The following is a 12,063-nucleotide window of genomic DNA, read 5'->3' as shown; positions in this document are numbered from 1 at the left end:
ATAGAACTGGGACTTGCTAGAAAGGGAGAGATGAGGAAAGTAAATAAGTGAATAGAATATTATATCTTAAATTTTTAAGTGGGAGGTTTATATTTAATCAATTAATTAACTAATCAATTTATTTTACCAAAGGACTGCTCAGCTCTGGCTCATGGTGATGTTAGAGATGTAACTTGGAACCTTAGAGTCTCAGGCATAAAAATCTTTTGTATAACTATGACGCCGTCTTAAATTCTAAGATAATTAGTTTAATACTGATTTAGAAGAAATTTCAGTAGAATTATATTAGAAATTCCTGGCACAGTATTTTAATTAATAATTAGTTAATTAATTTTTATTGCCACCAGAGTTTTCATTGGTCTGGCACAATTTTTAAAATGAAAGTTGAACCAAAACCTGAAAGAAATAGAAAAGAGGATGGCTTTAGGAGAAACAGCATTGGATGGAAATATTTTGGGCTTTTTCAAACTGGGGGAGAGCCCAGGGCAACTGAAATCAGTGGTGTGAGTTCAAACTGAAGTTGAGACTGACAAGACCGCCCGGGGCTAGGTGATCAGTGCAGGACTTTCTCCTAAAAACAAGGAAGAAATGGAACAAAGCCTTTACAGGCAACCTCCTGACTTGCTTCTAAAAAGACCTTTGGCTGCTTGAGTAAAGTAGGAGTTGAGAAGCAAAGGAGAAACAAGAGAACCACCCAGGATAGTAAGGAACACAGGGTGATCCTGAGTGTGGAATCCTTGAGAGGTAGAGCAGGTGTTCTGATCTCAGGAGTGTTTCTGAATGGAGTCAGAGTGTTCGCTGAGGGGCTAGAGACAGAAATTGAGGGGAAAGACAGTCCCAGTGACTTCTGGCTTCTGCTACTTGTGTCATAAACTAGCTGGATGAAGGTATCAAACACTGAGAGGAATGACTGAGAAAAAGGTCTTTTTAAAAAGAGAACACTTGAGAGCTCAGCATTTACTGTAAAGGCTTCCATAGAATGGCTCCAGTCATATATCTGGAGGTAGCAATGAGTACTTCATGGGACAGTTTAGGGCTAACAGTTTAAGTTACAGAGTTTAATTAACAGGGTATTTTCTGATCTTCTCTCCCCTTGTCAATTACGAATACCAAAGGACCTTGGACCGCAACAAGACAGGTCTAGAACAACTTTGGGAACCCACCAAATCACTGGTGAGTGCAAACACATGTGGCTTATGGACAGAGAGGAGCCTACAGAGAGATTCCTGGGGCTAAAGCCCATATCAACTCCTGAGCAGCTGGTAACAGTCCAGCAGTTTACCAGTTGAGTCACCACCTCTAGTCTGCTTTACCAACTAAAAGACTGCTGAAGGGAGGTGAGGACTCCATTAAGACTCACCAAATGCAACTGTGAGTCTCCATTGCTACTGCACTCAGAGGCTGGAACACCAGGAGGGAGGCCTTGTGCTGACATCTGGGAACAGACAACTGACCAGGTAACGCAGGAGAAGAGTTAAACCCCAGTGGACTAGTGGGGTTGTATAGTGGGAGCCTTTCCACATTGTTCTCCTGATGAGCACATGATGAATAATTGCCTCAGAACCCACAGACTATAAACAGGACTTGTTTAGAAGATCACAGGGCCCAGAAGTTCTGCCCAGCTTGGCAGAGAAGCTGAATTGAGTCTGGAATTATGGATCTTTGGGGTGTGAGAGTCTCTTTGCATACCCTCTATAGTATGTCTTCCACCCTGCTTTATCTCTTGGTCAGGAGTCAGGTATTAATCTAAGAATCCTACTTAGAGTTTAAAAGCCCTAAGGCTCCCATAGCCTAAAAGGAAGAAATAGAATAAAAAAGGCTTCAACAGCCACTGTGCTCCAACTCAGAGATGGAAATAATATTGAAACAACAGTGAATTTCCACAACTGTGAACCCTTGAAGTACCTTACTTAGACACGAGTCAATACAGGCAACAGTGATCAGTAATTTGAAAAGTACTGAGAGAGGGACCTCATAACATACTATATAGAATGGTTAAAACAACACGAAGAAATACTGGAGAAATAAAACAGGACAAATGTCCAGCTAAAAGCCCTGCAAAGGCTGAAGCACAAAATAATAAGGTCAACATCCAAACATAAGCTAAGGAATTAGTCACAGGCGTGAGTAAAAGAGTTTGAAAGAATTGTCATCAGAAATGCAGAAACAACAAATGAGGTTCTGGAAGAAAGCACTAATTATCTTAAGGTTATTAGAGAGCTGAAAGCTGAAATAGCTGAGCTAAGAACACAACTAGCTGAACAAGCTGAAACAGTATCAAAACAGGTAGCAAAATAGATGAAAACAAAAGAGGGGAGAGATAATAGAGTAAAGGAGGCAGAAAACAGAATTAGCAAAATCCAGGATGAATTAGAGACAACTAAAAAAGAAGTAAGAGATCTGAAAAATAGATTTAGAAATACTGAAAAAAAAACAACAGAGACCTATGGATGAATTCAAAAGAAATATATGCATTATTGTTAATTTATCCTTTCTTAAATAAAAAACAAATTTTTTAAAAAAGGAAATATATGCATTATTGTCTTACCAGAGGAAGAAAAAGAGGGAAGAAAAGAAAGCATTCTTCAGGACATAATAGCTGAGAACTTCTCTAGTCTAGACAAGATCAAAGACATAAAGGTTCAAGAAGCCCAGAGAGTCCTCAATAGAATGAACCCAGATTTAAAGACACCAAGACACATCATATTTAGAATGAAAGGGAATAAGGATATAGAAAGGATCCTGATAGCTTCAAGAGAAAAACAAAGAGTCACCTTCAGAGAAAACCTCATAAGGTTAGCAGCAGATTCTCCACACAAACACTACAGGCCAGAAGAGAATAGAAAGCTATCTATCAAGTTCTCAATGAGAAAGGCTTTCAACCATGACTACTGTATCCTGCTAGACTATCATTCAGACTAGATGGAGGCATAAAAACTTTCTCAGACAAGCAATAGTTGAAAGATTCAACTACCACCAAGCCTGCCCTGTAAGAAGTTCTGAAAGGTCTCCAATAAACAGTCAGACAATCGTAAATATGCCATATATCTGAACACTCTAAAAATATACAATAATGGTGTTAAAATATCTTCAATATATGATATCAATAAATGTCAATGGCCTAAATTCACCTAATAAAAGACACAGAGTAGGATGATGGGTCAGAAAACAAAACCCAACAATATGCTGTCTGAAGGAAACCCACCTAACTCAACAAGACAAACACAGACTCAAAGTGAAAGGATGGAAAACTATCATACAAGCCAATGTCCCACAAAAAAGGACAGGAACAGATATTTTCATATCTGACATGATAGACTTAAAAATAAATAAAATTTTTAAAGATAGCTATGGAACATTACTTAATGCTCAGAGGATCAATCAAGAGGACTTAACAATTATTAACATCTATGAACCCAATGAGAAGCCATCTAAATACATTAAAAATCTACTGAAAGAGATACAGCAATATACTAACAGCAATACAGTCATAGTGGGGGACTTCAACACCCCACTCTCTCAACATGACAGATCATCCAAAAGAAAATCAATAAAGAAATGTTGGAGCTAAATGAGGCTATGGATAAACTAGAACTACTGGACATTTTCACAGTCATTCTACTCAAGTCCACATGGGTCATTCTCAAAAATAGACCATATGGTAGCCACAAAGACAGCATCAGCAAATTCAGGAGCATTAAAACCATCACAAGCATCTTCTTAGACCACAGTGGAACTAAACTAACTAATAACGATAAACAAAAGATTAGTAATAGTCCCAAAATATGGGAGCTCAACAGTACACTACTTAACAATGACTAGGTCGAAGAGGAAATAAAGGAAGAAATCAAAATTTTTCCAGAGTTCAATGAATATGAAGACACAAGCTATCAAAATATTTGGGAAACAGTTAAGGTAGTTCTGAGAGGGAAGTTCATAGCCATACAAGCACCCATTTGGACACAAGAAAAAGCTCAAATAAACAACTTGATTGCACACCTTAAAAGCCTAGAAGGAGAAGAACAAAGGAACCATAAAGCAACCAGAAGGACAAAAATAATTAAAGTCTGGGCAGAAATAAATAACATTGAAAATAATATAATGGGAGGTAATATATGAACAACTAGAAGCCACCAAGCTAGAGAACCTGGAAGAAATGGACAATTTCCCATATACCTATGAACTTCCAAAATTAAATAAGGAAGAACTAGATATTATGAACAGGCTAATCATAGTGAATAAAATTGAAACAGTTATCAAAAACCTTGCCAAAAATATAAGTCCTGGACTAGATGGTTTTATAAATTAATTCTATAAAACCTTCAAAGAAGAACTAATACCTCCACTTTTAATCTTTCAAAAGATTGAAGACATTGGAATACTACCTTCCATTTTCTATGAAGCCAACATCACTCTGATACCAAAAGCAGACAGGGACACAACCAAAAAAGAAAACTACAGACCAATATCTCTGATGAACATAGATGCTAAAATAATGAACAAAATTCTAGCCAACCAGATACAGCAGTATATTAAAAAGATTGTTCATCATGACCAAGTGGGGTTTATCCCAGGAATATAAGGTTGGTTTAAAATACGGAAATCCATCAACGTGATCCACCACATCAATAAAAGCAAGAATAAAAACTACATGGTCCTATCAATAGATGCAGAGAAAGCCTTTGACAAAATACAATATCCCTTTATGATTAAAACGCTACAAAAAATGGGAATAGATGGAAAATTCATCAGCATAGTGAATTCTATATAGCAAACTTACAGCCAACATCATATTCAATGGTGAAAAACTGGAAGCATTTCCCCTCAGATCAGGTACTAGACAGTGCTGCCCACTATCACCACTACTATTCAACATAGCGTTGGAAGTTCTTGCCATAGCAATCAGGCAGGAACAAGGAATTAAAGGGATACAGATGAAAGAGAAGAAGTCAAACTCCCTATTTGCAGATGACATGATAGTATACATAGAAAGATCTAAGGAATCCAGCAAGAAGCTTTTGGAAATCATCAGACAATACAGTAAGGTGTCAGGCTACAAAATTAACATTCAAAAGTCAGTGCCATTCCTCCATGCAAACACTAAGTTAGAAAAGTTATAAATCCAGAAAATAACTCCTTTTACTATAGCAACAAAAACAATAAAATACCTAGGAATAAGCCTAACCAAAGAAGTAAAAGATTTGTATACTGAAAATTATGAGTCATTCCTCAAGGAAATTGAAAAAGACACAAAGAAGTGGAAAAATATTCCATGTTCATGGGTTGGAAGAATTAACATCAACCAATATACTACCCAGAGCCATCTACAAATTTAATGCTATCCCCATCAAGATCCCAACCACATTTTTTAGGAGAGTAGAACAAATGCTACATATGTTTATCTGGAACCAGAAAAGACCTAAAATTGCCAAAACAATCTTAAGAAAGAACAGAACTGGAGTCATCACACTCCCAGATCTAAAATGGTATTATAGGACCAATGTCATCAAAACTGCTTGGTACTGGAACATGAATAGACACACTGACCAGTGGAATAGAATTGAGAGCCTGGAAGTAAGCCCCCATATCTATGAACATCTAATCTTTGACAAACGTGCCCAGACTATTAAATGGGGAAAGCAGAGTCACTTCAGTAAATGGTGTTAGAAAGAATGATTTGAAACATGCAAAAGAATGAAACTGAACCACTGTATTTCACCAAATACAAAAGTAAATTCCAAGTGGATCAAGGACTTGGATGTTAGACCAGAATCTATCAGATACTTAGAGGAAAATACTGGCAGAACTCTTTTCCACATAATTTTTTTCTTATTTATAAAAAAAAGAAACATTGTCAATATCATAGGATAAGAGGGTACAATTCCACACAATTCCCACCATCAAAACTCTGCATCTTATCCCCTCCCCTGATAGCTTTCCTATTCTTTTCCATTATTATTTCTTTATAAAAAGGAAACACTGATAAAACCATAGGATAAGAGGGGTATAACTCCATATAATTCCCACCACCAGAACTCTGTATCCCAACCCCTTCCTTGATAGCTTTCCTATTCTTTAACCCTTTGGGAGTAAGGACCCAAGGTCAGGAAAAAAAAATTAGTATAGCCACAGGCCTTTTGGAATATAACTAAAATATGCCTACTAGCTATCTACAGAATGGAGACCCCCCCCCCCAACTCTTCATCTGCACTACTTCAGCATTTAGGTTCATGATTAGTCATCAACTTGTTTGGCTTTATCTGTTTACTCTCTTTTCAGCCACCAGGTTCCAGATGCTACCATGATGCCAATCAGACTTCCCTGGACAGACGACCCCACGAATGTGTCCTGGAGCTCCGATTCCCCAGAACCCTGCCCCACTAGGGAAAGAGAGAGGCAGGCTGGGAGTATGGATTGACCTGTCAACTCCCATGTTCAGCAGGGAAGCCAGACCTTGCACCTTCTGCATCCACATAAATTTTAAAGATATCGTCAATTAAATGAATCCAATTACAAAGAAGACTAAGGAAAGTATAAATCTATGGTACTACATCAAATTAAAAAGCTTCTTCACAGCAAAAGAAGCCAATGCCCAAACAAAGAGACCCCTCACAGAATGGGAGATCTTTACATGCCATATGTCAGACAAGCAGCTAATAACCTAAATGTATAAAGAGCTTATCAAACTCAACAACAAGAAACTAAATTACCACATCCAAGAATGGGGAGAGGACATGGACAGAATTTTCACCACAGTAGAGATCCAAAATGGCCAAAAACACATGAAAAATTGCTCCAAGTCTTTGATTGTCAGAGAAATGCAAATAAAGACAACAATGAGATACCACTTTACTCCTGTGAGAATGTCATACATCAGAAAAGGTAGCAGCAACAAATGCTGGAGAGGTTGTGGGGTCAAAGGAACCATCCTATACTGCTGGTGGGGATGTCAATGGGTCCAACCCATGTGGAGAGCAGTCTGCAGAACTCTCACAAGGCTAGACATGTACCTACCCTATGCCCCTGTAATTCCTCTCCTGGGGATATATCCTAAGGAACTATACACAACTATCAAAAGATTTGTGTACTATGTTCATAGCAGCACAATTTGTAGTAGCCAAAATTGGAAGCAACCCAGGTGTCCAAGAACAGATGAGTGGCTGAGCAAGTTTTGGTCTATATACACAATGCTATTAAAAATGGTGACTTAACCGTTTTTAGCCAATCTTGGATGGATCTTGAAGAAATCATGTTAAGTGAAGTAAGTCAGAAACATAAGGATGAATATGGGATTATCTCACTCATAGCAAAACTTGAAAAACAAGAACAGAAGGGAAAACACAGGCAGAACCTGGACTGGAGTTGTTGTATTGCACCAAAGTAAAAGACTCTTGGGTGGGAGGGAGAGGGTTCAAGTCTGGAAAAGGATGACAGAAGACCTAGTGGGAATTGTATTATTATGTGGGAAACTGAGAAATGTTATGCAAGTACAAAACATTGTATTTACTGTCGAATGTAAAACATTAACCCCCCAATAAAGGGAAAAAATTAAAAAATAAATATAATACAGGGTATTTTCTGCCCAAGGATAGGATGACACCTCTAGATCTGTAGATAGAAGAGGGAAGGGGAGCATTCATATTCTTGCTCATCTGTTTCTTGCACAGTTTTCTCACTCTTTACAAAGAATAACTTCATTCCTCCCTCCACTTGTCAGTTTCACTCTGCTTTTAAGACCACAGCAAATGCCTAACTGTCCATATGCTCTCCCTCTGAAACCTCTGTGAAAAAAAGCTAGCTCCATCCAAGGCTCTCTAATGACCCGTAACTACACTCTGCTTTTGTCCTTGATTCTGCTAGCAGACTTACTGGTATACTTGGGCATTCACTTTATGCCCGGTACTTTTTGCCTGGCCATGCTGCCTACTAGTGCCTCATCCATCATTCCAGAGTTAACTTCAGCCTTGCTAAATCAGCCTCTCTCTTTGTCCAGCCTCAAGACATAACTAGCTAGACCTTCTAGGCTCTATTTATTTATGTATCCTTAGCATAGCACTTTCTATATTGATCTGCATTATTCATTTTTGTATCCCTAGCACCTTGTAGTACATCTGATACATAATAAGGCTTAACCAATCATTGTTACATGAGTGGGAGCTTATTCTGGTATCTGATCCTAGAATAACAAAGTGGTAGGTGGGAATGAAGCCAGCAGTTTCATTGGCTGATTGAGCTAAGTACTTCCCAGAGGACAATTCCATTCATTGCTCATAAGTTAATAGGGGACACAAGTCTATATTAAGAATTATTGTTTGGGGGGGCAAACAATAGAACACCTGGTTAAGTGCACACATTACAGTGCACAAGGACACAGGTTCAAGCATCTGACACCCACCTGCAGGGGGAAAGCTTCACAAGTGGTGAAGCAGGTCTATCTCATCACCACTGTTTCTCTCTGTCAATATATAAAAATAAATAAATAAATAAAATAATGAGAAGAACTCTGCCTCTCTTTTTTAATTTTTTAAAATTTATTTATTTATTTTTTATTTAAGAAAGGATAAATTAACAAAACCATAGGGTAGGAGGGGTAGAACTCCACACAATTCCCACCACCCAATCTCCATATCCCATCCCCTCCCCTGATAGCTTTCCCATTCTCTATCCCTCTGGGAGCATGGACCCAGAGTTGTTGTGGGTTGCAGAAGGTGGAAGGTCTGGCTTCTGTAACTGCTTCCCCGCTGAACATGGGCACTGACTGGTCGGTCCATACTCCCAGTCTGCCTCTCTCTTTCCCTAGTAGGGTGAGTCTCTGGGGAAGCTGAGCTCCAGGACGCATTGGTGGGGTCTTCAGTCCAGGGAAGCCAGGCCGGCATCCTGATGGCATGTGGAACCTGGTGGCTGAAAAGAGAGTTAACATACAAAGTCAAACAAATTGTTGAGAAATCATGGACCCAAAGGCTGGAATAGTGGAGAGGAAGTGTTACGGGGTACTCACTGCAAACTCTAGTGTGCTTCTGCTTTCAGGTATATATTTTGCACTAGTTTATGGATACGTGTGAACACATGCTCTCTCTCACAGAACCTGGTCTATATCTAGGTTTTGGGGCTTTGACAGAAAGTGATCCACCTGGGATGGAAATAGAGAATACTATGAAAGGAAAGATCTCACCCGAGTAATGAAGCTGAAGGGTTGTCGTTCCACACCTGAAGTCTCTGGACACAGTCTGAGCTGAAGCATGTTGAAGTGGCAATCGTTGTGTTCGGCAGATGCACTATTATTTGATATGGATTGGGAGAGGCAAGCGGGTAAGTGGGCCCTATCCAAGGGTTCCAGGACTGGGGGAAATATAGGCTCTCTAGTGGAGATGTAAGGTTCCTGTGGTCTTAGGGTTCAAAAAGACAGTGGATAGTTAATGTTATCATCACATTATTTGGCAATTGGGTTAACTTTGAAAGTCCTTTTGTTAGGGTATGCTGTATAATACCTAGTATCTTACATAGCTGTGCCACTGGTTGCTTCTGATCTACTTGGTCTAGGATTTTGAGAGAGTCCACATATCAAATACACAGCCTATATATTAAAAAGACTCAGTCTGTGTTTTAAAACTTCGAGACATACAATTAATTTTCCCCCTCTCATATTAATTAACTAGTGATTTATATGACTACACTTTACTAGGAGTGTACATAAACACCATTCCCACCACCAAAAGACGGTGTCCCATCCCACCCACCCCCCCACCCCCACCCCCCACCAGCCCAGGAAGCCACATGTCCACCCTCCCACTCACCACAGGGTTTTTACTTTGGTGCCCTACTTTAAATTTAGTCAGACCCTGCTTTTAGTTTCCCTTTCAGATCTTCTTAACTTCTGTTGATGAGTGGGATCATCCCATACTCATCTTTATCTTTCTGACTTAGCTCACTTAATGTAATTCCTACTAGTTCTGTCCAAGATGAGTCAGAGAAGGTGGGTTCATTGTTCTTGATAGCTGTATAGTATTCCATTGTGTATTTATACCACAGCTTTCTCAGCCACTCATCTGTTGTTGGTCACCTGGGTTGCTTCCAGGTTTTAGCTATTATGAATTGTGCTGCTACAAACATAGGAGTACACACCTCTTTTTGGTTGGGTGTTATGGAGTCCTTGGGGTATAACCCCAGGAGAGGAATTACTGGATCATATGTAAGGTCCATGTCTAGCCTTGTGAGAGTTCTCCAGACTTCTCTCCACAGAGGATGGACCTATTTATATTCCCACCAGCAATGCAAAAGGGTTCAATCTCATCTCCACTCTGTTTCTCTCAACTGTCTATCTCATCACCACTGTTTCTCTCTGACTATATATAATAATAAATAAATAAATAAATAAATAAATAAATAAATAAATAAAATAATGAGAGGAACTCTGCCTCTCGTTTAAAAAAAAGGGAAAAAAAGAATTATTGGTTTTGTAACCCTTTAAAAAATATTAAGGCTAAAGGTGTTCAGCCCCTGGGGAAATACTGAGACACATGTGTTAAGCATGCTGCTTTTGTCTTTTGAGTGATGGTTACAAAATCCCATTGACAGAATATGAAATTAATATAAATGATGGGTTGTATTACCCCTAACCCTAACCCCTAACCCTAACCCTAAACCTATGGGTTGAACCCCAGTTTGATTTCAAGCAGCCTGTGTGATGTTGAATCTTTGAGTAAATAGATCTTGCTCCCAGATCATTATTTCAAAGGCTTTATTGTCACAATTATTAGCTAGATACTCAAAATACAGAGTTAAAAATATCCATTTTCATTTCTCACAAACAGATTAAGGAATTTTTATTTCATTTTCATAATACCTTGCAACTTACAACTCTCTTTTCTACTTTTGACATGGATACCTCTTGAGTGCCAGCTAGTTTACTTTTGAGAAATAAAACATATTCTCATTATTCTTGAAGTTTTCTTAGCTCTGATTTGTAACAGATAGTTCTTTTATAGTAACATACTTTCTTAATCTTTGGTAAAGTCAAGCCAGTGAAGTAACAGAATAAAAAAACTATCCACTATTTAGATATATGAACAAAAATGATGACATCCTCCCCAAAGCATTAAGATAAGTCTAATATGCCAATTGACTTTTTACTTTTCCAAACAATTTGTTTACGACTAAAATCTCTAATAGTTAACATATTTCTTAAGGTTTTAGAGTAAATCAGAGTTTAATTTTAAAAACTTAAGCATTATACAACCATTAAATTATATATTTTCACTTCTTCAATCCAAGAAACACTATAATTCAGCATAAATAAGAATTTCTTGCTTACACACTGAAAGCAAAATGTTAGAACTTAAAGTGTTATAGTAAGAAGACAATTTTGTTTCTGACAGTTTTATTTCAAGAAGCCTGTGTGATGCTGAATCTTTGAGTAAATAGATCTCCATATCTTGCTCCCAGATCATTATTTCAAAGGTTTTAGTGTCACAATTATTAGCTAGATATTCAAAATACAGAGTTAAAAATATCCATTTTCACTTCTCACAAACCACTTAGATGAAGAAATGTTATTTCATTTTCATAATACCTTGCAACTTGCAACTCTCTTTTCTACTTTTGACCTGGAACATGTACCCCACCCAAAGGTAAAATTTGTTACCTAAAAAAATATAGCAGGACATCTTAGTAAAAAATATTCTTTTTAAACCCTATTTTCCCCATATATTTAATATAAATCATGAACCTTTATCATATAAAATCACCATCAATCAAAGTGTTACACCTTTCTGTACAGCCAATTAGACAATCATCTATATTTCACCACAAAATTTTTATATACCTATATGGATTTCTACAAGGTACTTTTAAAAGCCTTAAACTTCAAAACATACAATTAATTTTCCCCCTCTCATATTAATTAACTAGTGATTTATATGACTACATTTTACTAGGAGTATACATAAACACCATTCCCACCCCCAAAAGACTGTGACTCATCCCTCCCACCCACTCCCACCCCCCACTGGCCCAGGAAGCTGCATGTCTACCCCTCACCACTGGGTTTTTACTTTGGTGCCCTAC

The 12,063-nt window shown here is 38.0% G+C and overlaps 1 protein-coding gene across 8 annotated transcripts in view; it reads right to left on the bottom strand.

Moving 5' to 3' along the window:
• The window catches only part of CCDC148 (coiled-coil domain containing 148), a 325,900-nt gene that overhangs the window by 61,633 nt on the left and 252,204 nt on the right, over positions 1 to 12,063 (bottom strand). The gene's annotated exons all lie outside the window — the stretch shown is intronic.

The sequence above is a fragment of the Erinaceus europaeus genome, chromosome 18, assembly GCF_950295315.1.
Source record: "Erinaceus europaeus chromosome 18, mEriEur2.1, whole genome shotgun sequence".
Lineage (NCBI taxonomy): Eukaryota > Metazoa > Chordata > Mammalia > Eulipotyphla > Erinaceidae > Erinaceus > Erinaceus europaeus.
Note: the sequence above shows the minus strand (reverse complement) of the source record. Positions and strands in the feature narration are given on the sequence as shown.